The 20319-nt window shown below is 39.8% G+C and overlaps 1 pseudogene across 1 annotated transcript; it reads right to left on the bottom strand.

Annotated features, from left to right (window-relative positions):
- Window positions 1-9835: 9835 nt before the first annotated feature.
- Window positions 9836-10764, bottom strand: LOC309821741 (annexin A2-like; annotated as a pseudogene). The gene has a single exon. The product of its transcript is annotated as an annexin A2-like (transcript).
- Between the last annotated feature and the right edge of the window lie 9555 nt (window positions 10765-20319).

Genomic DNA, 20319 nt, shown 5'->3' with positions numbered 1-20319 from the left:
GACTCTAGGTCCATCCACGTCACTACAAATAACTCAATTTCGTTTCTTTTTATGGCTGAGTAATATTCCATTGTATGTATGTGCCACATCTTCCTTATCCATTCATCCGATGATGGACACTTATGTTGCTTCCATCTCCTTGCTATTGTAAATAGAGCTGCAATGAATATTTTGGTACATGACTCTTTTTGAATTACGGTTTTCTCAGGGTATATGCCCAGTAGTGGGATTGCTGGGTCGTATGGTAGTTCTATTTGTAGTTTTTTAAGGAACCTCCATACTGTTTTCCATAGTGGCTGTATCAATTTACATTCCCACCAGCAGTGCAAGAGTGTTCCCTTTTCTCCACACCTCCAGCATTTATTGTTTCTATATTTTTTGATGATGGCCATTCTGACTGGTGTGAGATGATATCTCATTGTAGTTTTTATGTGCATTTGTCTAATGATTAATGATGTTGAGCATTCTTTCATGTGTTTGTTGGCAATCTGCATATGTTCTTTGGAGAAATGTCTATTTAGGTCTTCTGCCCATTTTTGGATTGGGCTGCTTGTTTTTTTGTTATTGAGCTGCATGAGCTGCTTGTAAATTTTAGAGATTAATCCTTTGTCAGTTGTTTCATTTGCAAATATTTTCTCTCATTCTGAGGGTTTCTTTTGGTCTTGTTTATGGTTTCCTTTGCTGTACAAAAGCCTTGAAGTTTCATTAGGTCCCATTTGTTTATTTTTGTTTTTATTTCCATTAATCTAGGAGGTGGGCCAAAAAGGATCTTGCTGTGATTTATGTCATAGAGTGTTCTGCCTATGTTTTCCTCTAAGAGTTTAATAGTTTCTGGCCTTACATTTAGATCTTTAATCCATTTTGAGCTTATTTTTGTGTATAGAGTTAGGGAGTGTTCTAATCTCATACTTTTACATGTACCTGTCCAGTTTTCCCAGCACCACTTATTGAAGAGGCTGCCTTTTCTCCACTGTATATTCTTGCCTCCTTTATCAAAGATAAGGTGACCATATGTGTGTGGGCTTATCTCTGGACTTTCTATCCTGTTCCATTGATCTATATTTCTGTTTTAGTGCCAATACCATACTGTCTAAATTACTGTAGCTTTGTAGTATAGTCTGAAGTCAGGGAGCCTGATTCCTCCAGCTCCATTTTTTGTTCTCAAGATTGCTTGGGCTATTCGGGGTCTTTTGTTTTTCCATACAAATTGTGAAATTTTTTGCTCTAGTTCTGTGAAAAATGCCAGTGGTAGTTTGATAAGGATTGCATTGCATCTGTAGATTGCTTTGGGTAGTAGAGTATTTTCACAATGTTGATTCTTCCAATCTAAGAACATGGTATATCTCTCCATCTATTTGTATCATCTTTAATTTCTTTCATCAGTGTCTTATAATTTTCTGCATACAGGTCTTTTGTCTCCTTAGGTAGGTTTATTCCTAGATATTTTATTCTTTTTTTTGCAATGGTAAATGGGAGTGTTTTCTTGATTTCTCTTTCAGATTTTTCATCATTAGTGTATAGGAAGGCCAGAGATTTCTGTGCATTAATTTTGTATCCTGCTACTTTACCAAATTCATTGATTAGCTCTCGTAGTTTTCTGGTAGCATCTTTGGGATTCTCTATGTATAGTATCATGTCATCTGCAGACAGTGACTGCTTTACTTCTTTTCCGATTTGGATTCCTTTTATTTCTTTTTCTTCTCTGATTGCTGTGGCTAAAACTTCCAAAACTATGTTGAATAAGAGTAGTGAGAGTGGGCAACCTTGTCTTGTTCCTGATCTTAGTGGAAATGGTTTCAGTTTTTCACCATTGAGGAAGATGTTGGCTGTGGGTTTGTCATATATGGCCTTTATTATGTTGAGGAAAGTTCCCTCTATGCCTACTTTCTGGAGGGTTTTTATCATAAATGGGTGTTGAATTTTGTTGAAAGCTTTCTCTGCATCTATTGAGATGATCATATGGTTTTTCTCCTTCAGTTTGTTAATATGGTGTATCACGTTGATTGATTTGTGTACATTGAAGAATCCTTGCATTCCTGGGATAAACCCCACTTGATCATGGTGTATGATCCTTTTAATGTGCTGTTGGATCCTGTTTGCTAGTATTTTGTTGAGGATTTTTGCATCTATGTTCATCAGTGATATTGGCCTGTAGTTTTCTTTCTTTGTGACATCTTTTTCTGGTTTTGTTATCAGGGTGATGGTGGCCTCCTAGAATGAGTATGGGAGTGTTCCTCCCTCTGCTATATTTTGGAAGAGTTTGAGAAGGATAGGTGTTAGCTCTTCTCTGAATGTTTGATAGAACTCGCCTGTGAAGCCATCTGGTCCTGGGCTTTTGTTTGTTGGAAGATTTTTAATCACAGTCTCAATTTCAATGCTTGTGATTGGTCTGTTCATATTTTCTATTTCTTCCTGGTTCAGTCTCGGCAGGTTGTGCATTTCTAAGAATTTGTGTGTTTCTTCCAGGTTGTCGATTTTATTGGCATAGAGTTGCTTGTAGTAATCTCTCATGATCTTTTGTATTTCTGCAGTGTCACTTGTTACCTCTCCTTTTTCATTTCTAATTCTATTGATTTGAGTCTTCTCCCTTTTTTTCTTGATGAGTCTGGCTAATGGTTTACCGATTTTGTTTATCTTCTCAAAGAACCAGCTTTTAGTTTTATTGATCTTTGCTATCATTTCCTTCATTTCTTTTTCATTTATTTCTGATCTGATCTTTATGATTTCTTTCCTTCTGCTAACTTTGGGGGTATTTTGTTCTTCTTTCTCTAATTGCTTTAGGTCAAGGTTAGGTTGTTTATTCGAGATGTTTCCTGTTTCTTAAGGTAGGCTTGTATAGCTATAAACTTCCCTCTTAGAACAGCTTTTGCTGCATCCCATAGGTTTTGGGTCGTCGTGTCTCCATTGTCATTTGTTTCTAGGCATTTTTTTATTTCCTCTTTGATTTCTTCAGTGATCAATTCATTATTAAGTAGTGTATTGTTTAGCCTCCATGTGTTTGTATTTTTTGCAGATCTTTTCCTGTAATTGATACCTAGTCTCATAGCGTTGTGGTCGGAAAAGATAGTTGATAAAATTTCAATTTTCTTAAATTTACCAAGGCTTGATTTGTGACCCAAGATATGATCTATCCTGGAGAATGTTCCATGAACACTCGAGAAAAATGTGTATTCTGTTGTTTCTGGATGGAATGTCCTATAAATATCAATTAAGTCCATCTTGTTTAATGTATCATTTAAAGCTTGTGTTTCCTTATTTATTTTCATTTTGGATGATCTGTCCATGGGTGAAAGTGGGGTGTTAAAGTCCCCTACTATGAATGTGTTACTGTCGATTTCCCCTTTTATGGCTGTTAGTATTTGCCTTATGTATTGAGGTGCTCCTATGTTGGGTGCATAAATATTTATAATTGTTACATCTTCTTCTTGGATCGATCCTTTGATCATATGTAGTGTCCTTCTTTGTCTCTTCTAATAGTCTTTATTTTAAAGTCTATTTTATCTGATATGAGAATTGCTACTCCAGCTTTCTTTTGATTTCCATTTGCATGGAATATCTTTTTCCCTCCCCTCACTTTCAGTCTGTATGTGTCCCTACGTCTGAAGTGGATCTCTTGTAGACAGCATATATATGGGTCTTGTTTTTGGATCCATTCAGCCAGTCTGTGTCTTTTGGTAGGAACACTTAATCCATTTACATTTAAGGTAATTATTGATATGTATGTTCCTATTCCCATTTTCTTAATTGTTTTGGGTTTGTTATTGTAGGTCTTTTCCTTCTCTTGTGTTTCTTGCCTAGAGAATTTCCTTTAGCATTTGTTCTAAAGCTGGTTTAGTGGTGTTGAACTCTCTCAGCTTTTGCTTGTCTGTAAAGGTTTTAATTTCTCCATCAAATCTGAATGAGATCCTTGCTGGGTAGAGTAATCTTGGTTGTAGGTTTTTCTCCTTCATCACTTTAAATATGTCCTGCCACTCCCTCTGGCTTGCAGAGTTTCTGCTGAAAGATCAGCTGTTAACCTTATGGGGATTCCCTTGTATGTTATTTGTTGTTTTTCCCTTGTTGCTTTTAATACGTTTTCTTTGTATTTAATTTTTGTCAGTTTAATATGTGTCTTGGTGTGTTTCTCCTTGGATTTATCCTGAATGGGACTCTCTGTGCTTCCTGGACTTGATTAACTATTTCCTTTCCCATATTAGGGAAGTTTTCAACTATAATCTCTTCAAATATTTTCTCACTCCCTTTCTTTTTCTCTTCTTCTTCTGGGACCCCTATAATTCGAATATTGGTGCATTTAATGTTGTCCCAGAGGTCTCTGAGGTTGTCCTCAGTTCTTTTCATTCTTTTTTCTTTATTCTGCTCTGCAGTAGTTATTTCCACTATTTTATCTTCCAGGTCACTTATCTGTTCTTCTGCCTCAGTTATTCTGCTATTGATTCCTTCTAGAGTATTTTAATTTCATTTATTGTGTTGTTCATCATTGCTTGTTTCCTCTTTAGTTCTTCTAGGTCCTTGTTAAATGTTTCTTGCATTTTCTCTATTCTATTTCCAAGCTTTTGGATCATCTTTATTATCATTATTCTGAAATCTTTTTCAGGTAGACTGCCTATTCCTCTTCATTTGTTAGGTCTGATGGGTTTTGATCTTGCTCCTTCATCTGCTGTGTGTTTTTCTGTTTTCTCATTTTGCTTATCTTACTGTGTTTGGGGCCTCCTTTTTGCAGGCTGCAGGTTCGTAGTTCCCATTGTTTTTGGTGTCTGTCCCCTGTGGCTAAAGTTGGTTCATTGGGTTGTGTAAGCTTCGTGGTGGGGGGAAGTAGTGCCTGTGTTCTGATGGATAAGGCTGGATCTTGTCTTTCTGGTGGGCAGGTCCACGTCTGGTGGTGTTTTGGGTTGTCTGTGGCCTTATTATGATTTTAGGCAGCCTCTCTGCTAATGCATGAGATTGTGTTCCTGTCTTGCTAGTTGTTTGGTGTAGGGTGTCCAGCACTGTAGCTTGCTGGTTGTTGAGTGAAGCTGGGTGTTGGTGTTGAGATGGAGATCTCTGGGAGATTTTCGCTGTTTGATATTACGTGGAGCTGGGAGGTTTCTTGTGGACCAGTGTCCTGAAGTTGGCTCTCCCACCTCAGAGGCACAGCACTGACTCCTGGCTGCAGCGCCAAGAGCCTTTCATCCACACGGCTCAGAATAAAAGGGAGAAAAAGTAGAAAGAATAAGGATAAAATAAAGTAAGATAAAATAAAATAAAATAATTAAAAAATAATTATTAAGAAAAAAAAATTTTTAAGTAAAACAAACAAACAAAAAACAGATGGACAGAACCCTAGGACAAATGGTGAAAGCAAAGCTATACAGACAAAATCTCACACAGAAGCATACATATGCATGCTCACAAAAAGAGGAAAGGGGGAAAAATAATATATCTTACTCTCAAAGTCCACCTCCTCAATTTGGGATGATTCATTGCCTATTCAGGTATTCCACTGATGCAGGGTACATCAAGTTGATTGTGGAGCTTTAATCCGCTACTTCTGAGGCTACTGGGAGAAATTTCCCTTTCTCTTCTTTGTTCACACAGCTCCCGGGGTTCAGCTTTGGATTTGGCCTCGCATCTGCATGTAGGTCATGGAGGGCGTCTGTTCTTTGCTCAGACAGGACGGGGTTAAAGAAGCAGCTGATTCGGGGGCTCTGGCTCACTCAGGCCGGGGGAAGGGAGGGTAGAGATGTGGGGCGAGCCTGCGGAGGCAGAGGCCAGTGTGATGTTGCACCAGCCTCAGGCGCACCATGTGTTCTCCCAGGGAAGTTGTCCCTGGATCACAGGACCCTGGCAGTGGCGGGCTGCACAGGCTCCCGGGAGGGGAGGTGTGGATAGTGACCTGTGCTCACACAGAGGCTTCTTGGTGGCAGCAGCAGTGGCCTTAGCATCTCAGGCCTGTCTCTGGGGTCTGCGCTGATAGTCGCGGCTCACGCCCGTCTTTGGAGCTCTTTAAACAGCACTCTTAATCCCCTCTCCTCGCGCACCAGGAAACAAAGAGGGAAGAAAAAGTCTCTTGCCTCTTTGGCAGGTCCAGACTTTTTCCTGGACTCCATCCCGGCTAGCCGTGGTGCACTAGCCCCTTCAGGCTGTGTTCACGCCGCCAGTCCTCTCCCTGCAATCCGACCAAAGTCCGAGCCTCAGCTCCCAGCCCCGCCTGTCGCGGCTGGTGAGCAGACAAGCCTCTCAGGCTGGTGAGTGCTGGTTGGCACCGATCCTCTGTGCGGGAATCTCTCTACTTAGCCCTCTGCACCCCTGTTGCTGTGCTCTCCTCTGCAGCTCCAAAGCTTCCCCCCTCCATCACCCACAGTCTCCGCCCGCGAAGGGGCTTCCTAGTGTGTGGAAACCTTTCCTCCTTCACAGCTCCCTCCCACTGGTGCAGGTCCCATCCCTATTCTTTTGTCTCTGTTTATTATTTTTTCTTTTGCCCTACCCAGGTATGTGGGGAGTTTGTTGCCTTTTGGGAGGTCTGAGGTCTTCTGCCAGCGTTCAGTGGGTGTTCTGTAGGAGTTGTTCCACATGTAGATGTATTTCTGATGTGTCTGTGGGGAGGAAGGTGATCTCCGTGTCTTACTCTTCAGCCATCTTCCCACTCTCTCTTTTTTTTTGCGGTATGCGGGCCTCTCACTGTTGTGGCCTCTCCCGTTGCAGAGCACAGGCTCCAGACGCGCAGGCTCAGCGGCCATGGCTCACGGGCCCAGTCGCTCCGTGGCATGTGGGATCTTCCCGGACCAGGGCACGAACCCGTGTCCCCTGCATTGGCAGGCAGACTCTCAACCACTGTGCCACCAGGGAAGCCCTTCCCCCTCTCTTTATTGCCATTTTAAACCTGTTTTCCTGTTGATTCTGTTTCTCCTTTGTTCCTTTCTTTTTCTTTTTGTAGTTTGATGATTTCCTTTTATTTTATGTTTGTGTTCTCTTCTTTCTGTTTTTTGTGCATCTATTTTATGTTTGTGATTACCCCTTTTTTCAAGTATGTTAACCCCTTCCTATATCTGCTTCCTTTAGACTGATAGTTATGTAGGCTCAAACAAATTCTAAAAAAAGATAATAAGAATCTACATGTTTTACTCTCCTCCCCCATACTTTATGATTTTGATGTCCTTTTTTACATCTTCATGTTTATCCTTTTGCTGTTCCTTGTGTTTATCATTGTTTTCACAGATGGATTTCTTTTTTCCTTTTTGATCTGTATACTGGCTTATTTAAGTGATTTACTTCCAATTGTGATTTCCTATTTCTTCTTCCTTCTTTTCTGTTTAGAGAAGACCTTTCACTATTTCTTGTAGGATAGGTTTAGTATTGCTGTATTCTTTTAGTTTTTGCTTGTCTGAGAAATTCTTTATCTCTCCTTCTATTCTAAATGATAATCTTGCTGGGTAGAGTATACTAGGTTGCAGATTATTCCCTTTCAAAGATTGTTAACTTTTGTCATTTTGAGTATAATATGTCTTGGTGTAGGTCTCTTTGGGTTCATCTTGTTTGGGATTCTCTGTGCTTCTTGTATCTGGATATCTGTTTGCTTCTTTAGGTTTGGGAAATTTTCAGCTATAATTTCTTCAAATACATTTTCAATCCCCTTTTCTCTTTCTTCTCCTTCTGGAATCCCTATTATGTGTAGATTGGCTTGTTATATTATCCCATAGGTCTCATATATGGCTTTCATATTTCTTCATTTGTCTTTCTGTCTGCTGTTTTGATTGGGTGATTTCCATTATTCTATCTTCCAGATCACTTCTTCATTCTTCTGCATTATTCATTCTGCTATTCATTGCATTTAGTTCAGCTTTTGTCTCAGCAAATGAATTTTCTAATTTTTCTTGCCTCCTCCTTATATTTTCTCATTCCTTCTTACAGTACTCTGCATTTCTGTTGATAGCCTTTATTAATTCCGTCAGTGTTTTCATTACCCCTTTTTGACTCTGGGTCTATTAGACTGAAGAGGTCTGTTTCATTGTTTGTTCCTTCAGGGAAATTCTCTTGGTATTTTAAGTGGTAGTGGTTTCTCTGCTTCTTCATTTTACTTCCGTTTCCCTTACTCCATGAGTTTAGGAGAAACAGTTATCTACTGTAGTCTTGGAAGGCTAGATATATGTGGGAGCATCCCTGTGTAACTTGTGTGGGTTTAATATTTTTGGCATGAGAGCTGCTTTTAGTTTGGATGCCTTCCACCTCCTTCCTCAGCATGTCCTGGCTGTTAGCCCCTTGATAGGGGGTGTGCAGATGTGGTGGCTCATGCATACTCCCAGGGGCTGCAACAGCAGGGGCAGCAATCAACTCTTGCTCATGGGTCTCTCAGCAGTGGCAGCAGTCTGAGCACACTCCCTGGGCCCATGACAGGGTGGGGACAGTGATTGGCACTCACTCTCGATTCTCTCGGAAGTGGCAGGGACCCACACCCACCTCCGAAGCCCATGATGGCAGAGGGGGCTCATGCCCACCCCCAGAGCTTGTATAGGCCGTCCTGTTACCTGACAACCTGAATGGGGAAAGAATTTCCTATGTGGTCCCACCCCTCTCCTTGAGCACCCCCCAACAATGGTGCCTTGCCACTCTGGCTGGCTCAGGCTTCTTCTGCATATACCCTCAGTTGCAGCCACACCCTGCTCCAGCCCCTTCAGGCTGTCTCCACTCAGCCAATCCCAGTTCTCTCCCCAAGTTGACCTCTGAAGCCCACGCTTTAGCACCCAGCCCCCGACCACACCGGGGACAAGCGTCTCAGGCTGGGGAGTGCACAGTGGTGGTATCGACCATCTGTGAAGGTCTCTCTCTGTTTTGCCTTCCACAGACTGGTTGTCATGCTCTCCTCCAAGGCTCCAAAGTTCCCCCTCTATCCTGGCTTGTCTCCCCGCCAGTGAGGGGACTTTCCAGGGTGTGGTAACATTTCTTCTTCCATGGCTCCTTCCCAGGGGCACAGGTCCTATTCCGATTCCTTTCTCTCTCTCTCTTTTTCTTTATTCTTTTGTCATACCTGGTTACATGGAGCTTTTCTTGCCCTTTCAGAAGTCTGAGGTCTTCTGCCTGTGTTCAGTAGATATTCTATGAGAATTGTTCCACACAGAGATGTATTTTTGATGTATTTGTGGGAGGAGGTGAGCTCCACGACCTACTCCTCCACCATATTGATCTCCCTTCTGTTTTATTTTCTAATATAAGCATTTAAGATTATAATTTTTCTCTAAAGTACCACTTTAATTGTATTTCACAAGTTTGACATGTAGTGTTTTGTCTCTAAGCTTTTCTAAATATTTTTAATTTCAATTACTCTTTACTCCATGAGTTATTTAATGTTTTTAGATCTCTTTCTTTCATGGATGTTATTTTCACTAAGTTTAATAATTCTAGGAATAGACTTATTTTTTCTTTAGCACATTAGGAATATTGTTGTACTGTTCTCTAGCTTTCACTATTGATGAAAAAAGGAGTTAATGTAATTGTCATTTACTTGAAGGTTATATATCTTTTCTCTCTGACTGCTTTTAATATCTTTTCTCTTAATTTTTAAAATAAAAATTTAGTTTATCATCTATTTATGACAAGGTACACAACAGGCAAAGTGTTTCACATCATAGATTGCACTTCCAACTCCTTGGAATATTCATTTCTTTGGCTGAAAGAGAGACTAGACAGGAAAGGCAGGCAATGCTTAGGCAACTAAAATAAGGTTGGGGCCAAGGGGAGCAATACTAACATCATCCTCGCAGGGAATGGGCACAAGGGGGCTGTTAGTAGCAAGCTGATTTTCTAGAACTGTTAGCTAGAAGCATAGAAGCACTACTTCTGGACATTCAGACAGTCTCAGGCTTCAGTCATCCCCACCACACAGGTACAGAGCACTTTCTGGTAGTCACTCTTGGTGTCTTGTTGGATGTAGTAGTACAGCAATTTGGAGACCATGATTCTAATCAACACCTTATAATGAGTCCCCTTGCCTTTCATGGAGCAAAATGCAGGGGCTTATTATGAATACACTAGGCCAGGTTCAGGAAAGCATTTTCCTGGTCTCCTTTGACCTCTTTCTTGATGCTCTTTAACATGTTATAAGGTCCATAATTCTTGTACCTTTCAAATACTTTCTGGAGGTGACACTTGATCATGATGCTGATCCATTTGAGAACCTCAGTTCCTCCCCTCTTCTCTTTAGTACAATAGAGATCCAAGGCATCTTGGTCAATCAATACAAAATCAATGACAGAGCCATCCTCTCCTCTTCTACCCTTTGCAGGGGCAACCGTCCGCTTGCAGAAGTCACCAGATATGTCAGAAACAATGTCCTTCTCCAGATCAATCTTATACACTTCCTTGTAGACTGTTAATTTCCTGTAGCCCCTGGTTGGTCCTTGAGCAAATGGTCTCAATGAGGCAGTCCTTATCAAACCCCAGCCCCTACATGGAGGCTTTCAGTTCAGAAACATAATACTGAGCATGTGTTTTCAATGGGCCTCAAATCACCATCTTCAGGTGGCTGGACAAGGCTGACTTCAGTGTTGATGCAAGTTCCTTTTTGGTCTTTCTCTGGTAGGCAATATCCTGTCTCTGTTCATTGCTGCATTTGGTCAAGATGTTGATGATGGTAACTTCATCTATACCTTTGGTCCTGATGGCTCTTTCAATGTTCAAAGCATTCTACTCAGCATCAGAGTTGTACGCTTTGACTGACCTGTATGTACTTGAGGGTGTAACGTAATCACCCTTCAGGTTAGGCTTGTACAAAATTTCATAAGCAGTAGACATTTTGACAGAAGCTGGGCCACGTACCAAGAGCTATGAGCATTCCCATATGTGGACTTCTTAAAAAAATTTTAGACATTCTGAAAGTTTCACTATGATGTGTTATAGGTGTGGATTACTTTTTATTTAAACTGCTTGTGATTACTTGGGCTTCCCAATTTTGTCAGTTATCTACTCTTCAGTTCTGAGAAATTTTTAGCCATCAACCCCTTCAAATACTGCTCCTTTTTTGTCTCATGTCTTTTAGAATTCCAATGCAATCTTTCTTGCCTACTTTTTATCTCTTTGTCTCTCTGAACTGCATTCTGGACAATTTCTTTAGATCTGTCTTCCAATACAGTAATTCTCACTTCAGCTTTTTCTAAGCTGCTGTTAAACCTGTCCACTTCATTTTTTAAACTTTTTTTTTACATTGAGAATATGTAACACAATTCAGAAAAGTGCAAAAATATAAATGTATAGCTTAACAATTAATTATGAAACAAATACCAAATAATCACCCTATAAATGGAACATTATCAGTAGTCCAGAAGTCCCTTGTGTCTCTGTTTCTGATCCCCAACCACCACTGCTTCCACCAGAGATAATCATCACTGTGACTTTAGTGTAATCATTGCTTTTCTTTATAGTTTACCAGCTATATATCAATTTTTGTTTGTTTTAATGTAACACTCTGTATTATGGGTCTTGCATCTTTTATTCAACATAATATTTAAAAATTAATCCACGTTTGTACCCGTGGTTCACTAATTTTCCCTGCTGGGAAGTAGTATAGTTCATGAGAATATTACAATTTTTTATTCTATTTTTGAAGAATATTTGGATTAGTTCTTTCCCCTTTTTGTGGAGACTATTTTCAACAATGCTGCTATGAACATCATTGTATATGTATATTGAAACACATGTGCATAAATTTCTTAAGGCTATGTATTAGGAGTGGAATTTTTGGGTCACAGGTTATGTATACCTTTAATTTTACTAGATAATTCCAAGCTATTTTTCAAAATGTTTGTTCCACTGAAATTTTTATTTCAATTGTTTTACTTAATTCATTTTTAGAAATTTTATTGCATTCTTCAAATCTGCTTGATAATATATTCCCTTGCTCTTTATGCATATTTTAAATTTCTCCTTTCATTTTCCTTAAGTTTATACTTATTATGTATGTTTTTTTCAGATGATTCCAAAATAGAAGCTTTGCAGGCATGATTCTGATATCTCAGGGTTTCTCAGCGTTAGCACTATTGACATCTTGAGCCAGATAAGTCTTTATTGTAAGAGGCTGTCCTGCATATTAGAGGATGTTTGACAGCATCCCTGACCTCTACATACTAGATGCCAAGAGCACACACATTCCCCTCCCAATTGCGACAACCAAAAATGTCTCCTGGAGGGCAAAATTGCCCCAGCTTGTGAACGACTATATGCCCTCTACTTTTTCCCTTATGGGACCTCACTCATGGTGTCTTGTTTCCTTGTGTTTTGTGATTTTTTTTAGGTAAGCTCATGTTTCTTAAACCTATATCTGTGGGAATTCTCTGATGCCTAGATTGAAATGTTTTCCTTTGGGACTGTTTTCCATTTGCTACTGCCAGGCACCTCAGGACACTGACAGCTCAGGATCACACAAAAAATAAATATTTGGATGTAGGTTTTTTGAACCATAAAGATAGTGTGAATTTTGTGCAGCAAATCTGCACAAGGGCTAGCTGGTAGTTACTAATTCTCAAGAGAGATGTTTTTCTCCCTTCTATTCAGTGCCAGGTTTAAGGCAGGTTGGTAGAGCACAGACTTATTTTTAATTCATCCTTATGATGAATTGTAGCCTTTGGGTTCCAGGTTTATGGGATTATACTGGGAGTGTGGACTCCTGTTAGACTTTTTACATTTGACAAGTCCTCCATGCCTTGCAAGATTTGTGAAAATTGAAACTCATTATAAATGCTGAAATTAGTACAGGCTTATATTTGTTTTTATGTGATGTTAAGGCTTCTGAATTTACCTGTAATTTTTTCCCAGTCTATTGATGCATTTAAAAATAGGTTTTAATTATTTTGTCCAGCATTTTTAGGTTTCCTTAGTGAGAAGATCAATCACTAAAGTACTATGCTGGATTTCACCAAGATGGTGGAGGAGTAGGAGAATGTGGAGTTCATCTCTCTCCAAAAATGCATCAAGAATACATCTGCAGATGGAACAATTCTCACAGAACACCGGCTGAACACTAGCAGAAGACCTTGGACACTGGAAAGGACAAGAAAGATCCCCGCATAACTGGGTAGGACAAAAGAAAGAAGGGAAAAAGAAGAGGAGAGGAAATGGGATGGGATTTGTACCCCTGGGGGGGAACTGAGGCAGAGAAGAGGTTCCCTAATTCAGGAAAACCTCCTCACCAATGGGGAAATCAGTTGGGACAGAAGGGGAATATCTGTGGCTGTCAGAGGAGGGTGAAGTGGACAGTCTCTGGCAGGCAGGACAGAGTGAGACCTACACAGACAGTCTGTGACACAGCCTTGCATGCCCCAGACTGGGACATGTGTCCACCAGTGCACACTGGGGCTGAGAGCTTGAACATGGGGACTAGAGAGAAAACCCAAGGGGAGAAAAGCTGTTGGCTGTGAGGAGACAGCCTGAGGGGACGGGAGGGAGGAAATCTACAACTGGAAATGCTTGTGGAAGAAACCCAGACTGCCATAGAAGCAAGGCGCCACTGTTGAGTGATGCACAGGGGGTGGAGCTGCCATTGCAGCCTCTCTCTCCCCACATGTCAGTCCCCTGCCCCACCAGGCACTAGGAAATGCTCCCACTAGGGCTGGCCTTCTTTCACTTGCTGCCAGGCACTAGGAAAAGCCCCCACCAGGGATGACCTTCTCGTGCTGGCTGCCAGGTGATAGGGAAGTCTTCCACTAGGGCCGGATCTCTCACATCCATGGCCGCCAGCTTTCCTGCATACCTGCTGCCACCAGGAACCCTATGACACAGGCAGTCATGCAATCTCCATGCCCTGTCCTCACCGGGGCAGACCAGAGTGTTCCAGGGCAGCCTTGGGAGCAGACTCCTGTGTATGGCCCACATGCAGAGGTGGAGCTAAAACCACAGCTGAGTCCCAGGGGCAGGGCAACTAATGAAGAGGAATGAAAATCTTTCTGTGACACTGCACAAACTGCAGTTTAAAACCGCACAATCAGCTTGGTAAACCCTGCATCTATGGAATATCTGAATGGACAATGAGTGTTCCCACAACTGAAAGTGGTCTAGCTCTAGCAGCTGTGGACTTTGGGGATTAGTACCCATGAAAGTTGGGCCACGTCAGAGTCTGAGACGCACCCATAGTGCCCACAGAGGGACTAGAGACCTACCTAGAGGTTTTTGAGGGCCTCCTGGGGAGGTGGAAGTTAGCAGTGACTCACAGTTGGGTCAAGGACAGCTGCAACACCAGAAAAATGTAATTTTTACTATTTTTTTATGCTTTGTTCTGTTCTGCTGTTGTTTTTTTAATTATTATTTGTTTTCATTTAGTTTTTAAATTTTTTTATATTTCTATTTCTATGTTAACTTTTTGTTCTGTGTTTTTTCCTTGTTTTTTTCTTTCCTTTGTTCTATTTTGTTTTTATCTTTTTTCCCCGTCTTCTATGTGTTATCTTTTTTAATCATTTTTGAGAGTTTTGTTTTCTTTCCTTTTACCTTCAGTTTGCATTCTGCTTTTCTTTGTTTTTATGTTTTGTTTTTAATTGATTTCATTTGGGGGTCCTTTTGTTTGGTTGTTCTCTTGTTTTTTGTTTTCTCTGTTTTTGTTTATATTTCTTTTTTGTATGTGTGTGTTTTTTTGTTTTTGTTCAGTTTTGCTTTTACCATTTATCTGGGGTTTTGTTAGTTTGTTTTTAATTATTGTTGATGCGGTTTGCTTGTTTTGCTTTGCTATTTGTCTTGGGTTTTGTTTGTCTGTTTGTTTTCATCCTGACCTTTTTCTCTTCTTTTTTCTTTTATTTTTTCCCCCTTTTTAACCAAGATGTGTGGCTTGCAGGGTTTTGGTTCCCAGGCCGGGGGTCAGTCCTGAGCCTTGGGTTGGAGTGCCAAGTCCAGGAAACTGGAAATCCAGAGAATTCCCAGCCCCAGGGAACCCCAGAGGTCTCCATCTCAACTCCGAGACCCGGCTCCACCCAACTGCCTGCAGGCACCTGTGCTGAACGCTTACACCAAACAACAAGCAAGACAGGAACACAAACCACCCAACAGCAGACAGGCTGCCTAAAGGCACACAAAGCCCACAGACACCCCAAAACATACCACCTGATGTGGGCCTGCCCATCAGAGGGACAAGCTCCAACTCCACCCACCAGAAGACAGGCACCAGTCCCACCCACCAGGAAGCTTACACAAGCGACTGGACAAGCCACACCCACTGGGGTCAGACACCAGAAGCAAGAGTAACTACGACCCGAGCCTCATCCACCAGAGGGCAGACAGCAGAAGCAAGAACTACAATCCTGTAGCCTGTGGAACAAAAACCACATTCACAGAAAGATAAACAAGATGAAAAGGCAGAGAGCTATGTACCAGATGACAGAACAAGATAAAACCCCAGAAAAACAACTAAATGAAGTGGAGATACGCAACCTTCCAGAAAAAGAATTCAGAATAATGATAGTGAAGATGATCCAGGACCTTGGAAGAAGAATGGAGGCAAAGATCGAGAAGATGCAAGAAATGTTTAACAAAGACCTAGAAGAATGAAAGAACAAACAAAGAGAGATGAACAATACAATAAGTGAAATGAAAATTACACTAGAAGGAATCAATAGCAGAATAACTGAGGCAGAAGAACAGATAAGTGACCTGAAAGACAGAATGGTGGAATTCACTGCTGCAGAACAGAATAAAGAAAAAAGAATGAAAAGAAATGAAGACAGTCTAAGAGACCTCTGGGACAACATTAAATGCAGCAGCATTCGCATTATAGGGGTCCCAGAAGGAGAAGAGAGAGAGAAAGGACCAGAGAAAATATTTGAAGAGATTATACTTGAAAACTTCCATAACATGAGAAAGGAAATAGGCACCCAAGTCCAGGAAGTGCAGCGAGTCCCACACAGGATAAACAGAAGAAGAAACACTCGGAGACACAGTAAATGAATTGGCAAAAATTAAAGACAAAGAAAAATTATTGAAAGTAGCAAGGTAAAAATGACAAATAACATAAAAGGGAACTCCCATAAGGTTAAGGTGATTTCTCAGTAGAAACTCTACAAGCGAGAAGGGAGTGGCATGATATACTTAAAGTGATGACAGGGAAAAACCTTCAACCAAGCTTACTCTACCCAGCAATGATTCGATGGAGAAATCAAAAGCTTTACAGACAAGCAAAAGCTAACAGAATTCAGCACAACCAGAACAGCTCTACAACAAATGCTAAAGGAACTTCTCTAAGAGGGAAACACAAGAGAAGAAAAGGACCTGAAAAAACAAACCCAAAACAATTAAGAAAATGGTCATAGGAACATACATATCGATAATTACCTTAAACGTGAATAGATTAAATGCTCCAATCAAGAGACAGGCTTGCTGAATGGATACAAAAATAAGACCCATCTATATGCTGTCTACAAGAGACCGACTTCAGACCTAGGGACACATACAGACTGAAAGTGAAGGGATGGAAAAAGATATTCCATGCAAATGGAAATCAAAAGAAAGCTGGAGTAGCAATACTCATACCAGGTAAAATAGACTTTAAAATAAAGAATGTTATAAGAGACAAGGAAGGACACTACCTAATGATCAAGGGATCAATCCAAGAAGAAGATATAACAATTATAAATATATATGCATCCAACATAGGGGCACCTCAATACATAAGGCAACTGCTAACAGCTATAAAAGAGGAAATCGACTGTAACACAATAATAGTGGGGGACTTTAACACCTCACTTACACCAATGGACAGATCATGCAAAATGAAAATAAATTAGGAAACAGAAGCTTTAAATGGCACAATAGACCAGATAGACTTAATTGATATTTATAGGAGACTCCATCCAAAAACAGCAGATTACACTTTCTTCTCAAGTGAGCATGGAACACTGTCCAGGATAGATCACATCTTGGGTCACAAATAAAGCCTCAGTAAAGTTAAGAGAATTGAAATCATATCAAGCATCTTTTCTGACCACAACACTATGAGATTAGAAATCAATTATAGGGAAAAAAACGTAAAAAACACAAACACATGGAGGCTAAACAATACGTTACTAAATAACCAAGAGATCACTGAAGAAATCAAAGAGTAAATCAGAAAATACCTAAAGACAAATGACAATGATAACACGATGATGCAAAACCTACGGGGTGCAGCAAAAGCAGTTCTAAGAGGGAAGTTTATAGCTATACAAGCCTACCTCAAGAAAAAAGAAAAATCTCAAATAAACAATCTAACCTAACACCTAAAGGAACTAGAGAAAGAAGAACAAACAAAACCCAAAGTTAGCAGAAGGAAAGAAATCATAAAGATAAGAGCAGAAATAAATGAAATAGAAACAAAGAAAGCAATAGCAAAGATCAATAAAACTAAAAGCTGGTTCTTTGAGAAGATAAACAAAAAATTGATAAATCATTAGCCAGACTCACCAAGAAAAAGAGGGAGAGGACTCAAATCAATAAAATTAGAAATGAAAAAGGAGAACTTACAACAGACACTGCAGAAATTCAAAGCATCCTAAGAGACTACTACATGCAACTCTATGCCAATAAAATGGACAACCTGGAAGAAATGGACAAATGCTTAGAAAGGTATAACCTTTCAAGACTGAACCAGGAAGAAACAGAAAATATGAACAGACCAAACACAAGCAATGAAATTGAAACTGTGATTCAAAATACTCCAACAAACAAAAGTCCAGGACCAGATGGCTTCACAGGTGACTTCTATCAAACATTTAGAGAAGAGCTAACACCCATCCTTCTCAAACTCTTTCCAAAAAATTGTGGGGGAAGGAACACTCCCAAACTCATTCTAGGAGGTCACCATCACCCTGATACCAAAACCAGACAAAGATACTACAAAAAAAGAAAATTACACACCAATATCACTGATGAATATAGATGCAAAAATCCTCAACAAAATTCTAGCAAAGAGAATCCAACAAAACATTAAAAGGATCATACACCATGATCAATTGGGATTTATCCCAGAGGTGCAAGTATTCTTCAATATATGCAAATCAGTCAATGTGATACACCATATTAACAAATTGAAGGATAAAAACCATACGATCATCTCAATAGATGCAGCAAAAGCTTTTGACAAAATTCAACACACATTTGTGATAAAAACTCTCCAGAAAGTGGGCATAGAGGGAACCTACCTCAACATAATAAAGGCCATATACGACAAACCCACAGCAAACATCATTCTCAATGGTGAAAAATTGAAAGCATTTCCTCTAAGATCAGGAACAGACAAGGATGTCCACTCTCACCACTATTATTCAACGTAGTTTTGGAAGCTCCTAGCCACGGCAATCAGCAAAGTAAAAGAAATAAAAGGAATACAAATTGGAAAAGAAGAAGTAAAACTGTCACTGTTTGCAGATGACATGATACTATACATAGAGACTCCTAAAGATGCCAACAGAAAACTACTAGAGCTAATCAATGAATTTGGTAAAGTTGCAGGATACAAAATTGATGCACAGAAATCTTTCATTCCTATACATTAATGATGAAAAATCTGAAAGAGAAATTAAGGAAACACTCCCATTTACCATTGCAACACAAAGAATAAAACACCTAGGAATAAACCTACCTAGGAAGACAAAAGACCTGTTTGCATAAAACTATAAGACACAGATGAAAGAAATTACAGATGATACCAACAGATAGAGAGATATTCCATGTTCTTGGATTGGAAGAATCAATATTGTGAAAATGACTATACTGCCCAAAGCAGTTTACAGATTCAATGCAATCCCTATCAAATTACCAATGGCATTTTTTATGGAACTAGAACAAAAAAATCTTAAAATTCGTATGGAGACACAAAAGACCCCAAATAGTCAAAGCAGTCTTGAGGGAAAAAAAAAAGAGCTGGAGGAATCAGACTCCCTGACTTCAGACTATACTAGAAAGCTACAGTAATCAAGACTATATGGTACTGGCACAAAAACAGAAACATAGATCAAAGGAACAAGATAGAAAGCCCAGAGATAAACCCATGCACCTATGGTCAACTAATCTATGAAAAAGGAGGCAAGGATATACAATGGAGAAAAGACAGTCTCTTCAATAAGTGGTGCTGGGAAAACTGGACAGCTACATGTAAATGAATGAAATTAGAATACTCCCTAACACCATACACAAAAATAAACTCAACATGGATTAGAGACCTAAATGTGAGACGAGACACTATATAACTCTTAGAGGAAAACATAGGAAGAAAACCCTTTGATATAAATCACAGCAAGATCTTTTTTGATCCACCTCCTAGAGTAATGGAAATGAAAACAAAAATAAACAAATGGGACCTTATGAAAATTCAAATCTTTTGCACAGCAAAGGAAACCAAAAACAAGAGAAAAGACAACCCTCAGAATAGGAGAAAATGTTTGCAAACGAATCAACGGACAAAGGATTAATGTCCAAAGTATGTAAACAGCTCATTCAGCTCAATATTTAAAAAACAAACAACCCAATCCAAAAATGGGCAGAAGACCTAAATAGACATTTCTCAAAAGAAGACATACAGATGGCCAAGAAGCACATGAAAAGCTGCTCAACATCACTAATTATTAGAGAAATGCAAATCAAAACTGCAATGAAGTATCACCTCACACCAGTTAGAATGGGCATCATCAGAAAATCTACAAACAACAAATGCTGGAGGCGGTGTGGAGAAAAGGGAACCCTCTTGCACTGTTAGTGGGAATGTAAGTCGATACAGCCACTATGGAAAACAGTATGAGTATGGAGGTTCCTTAAAAAACTAAAAATAGAACTACCATATGATCCAGCAATCCCACTACTGGGCATAAAGCCAGAGAAAACAATAATTCAAAAAGACACATGCACCCCAATGTTCACTGCAGCACTATTTACAATAGCCGGATCATGGAAGCAACCTAAATGCCCATCGACAGATGAAGGGATAAAGAAGATGTGGTACATATATACAATGGAATATTATTCAGCCATAAAAAGGAACGAAATTGGGTCATTTGTTGAGACGTGGAGGGATCTAGAGACTGTCATACAGAGTGAAGTACGTCAGAAAGAGAAAAACAAATATTGTATATTGATGCATATATGTGGAACCTAGAAAAATGGTACAGATGAACCGGTTTGCAGGGCAGAAATTGAGACACAGATGTAGAGAACAAACGTATGGACACCATGGTGGAAAACCATGGGGGGATGGGAGTGGTGGTGTGATGAATTGGGTGATTGGGATTGACATGTATACACTGATGTGTATAAAATTGATGACTAATAAGAACCTGCTGTATAAAAAAATAAATTAAATAAAATTTAAAAAAGCGTAACTACGACCCTGCAGCCTGTGGAAAGGAG

This window comes from Grampus griseus (genome assembly GCF_964374135.1).
Source record: "Grampus griseus genome assembly, chromosome: 1".
NCBI lineage: Eukaryota > Metazoa > Chordata > Mammalia > Artiodactyla > Delphinidae > Grampus > Grampus griseus.
The sequence above is the reverse complement of the archived record's forward strand: the minus strand, read 5'-3'. Positions and strand labels throughout refer to the sequence as shown.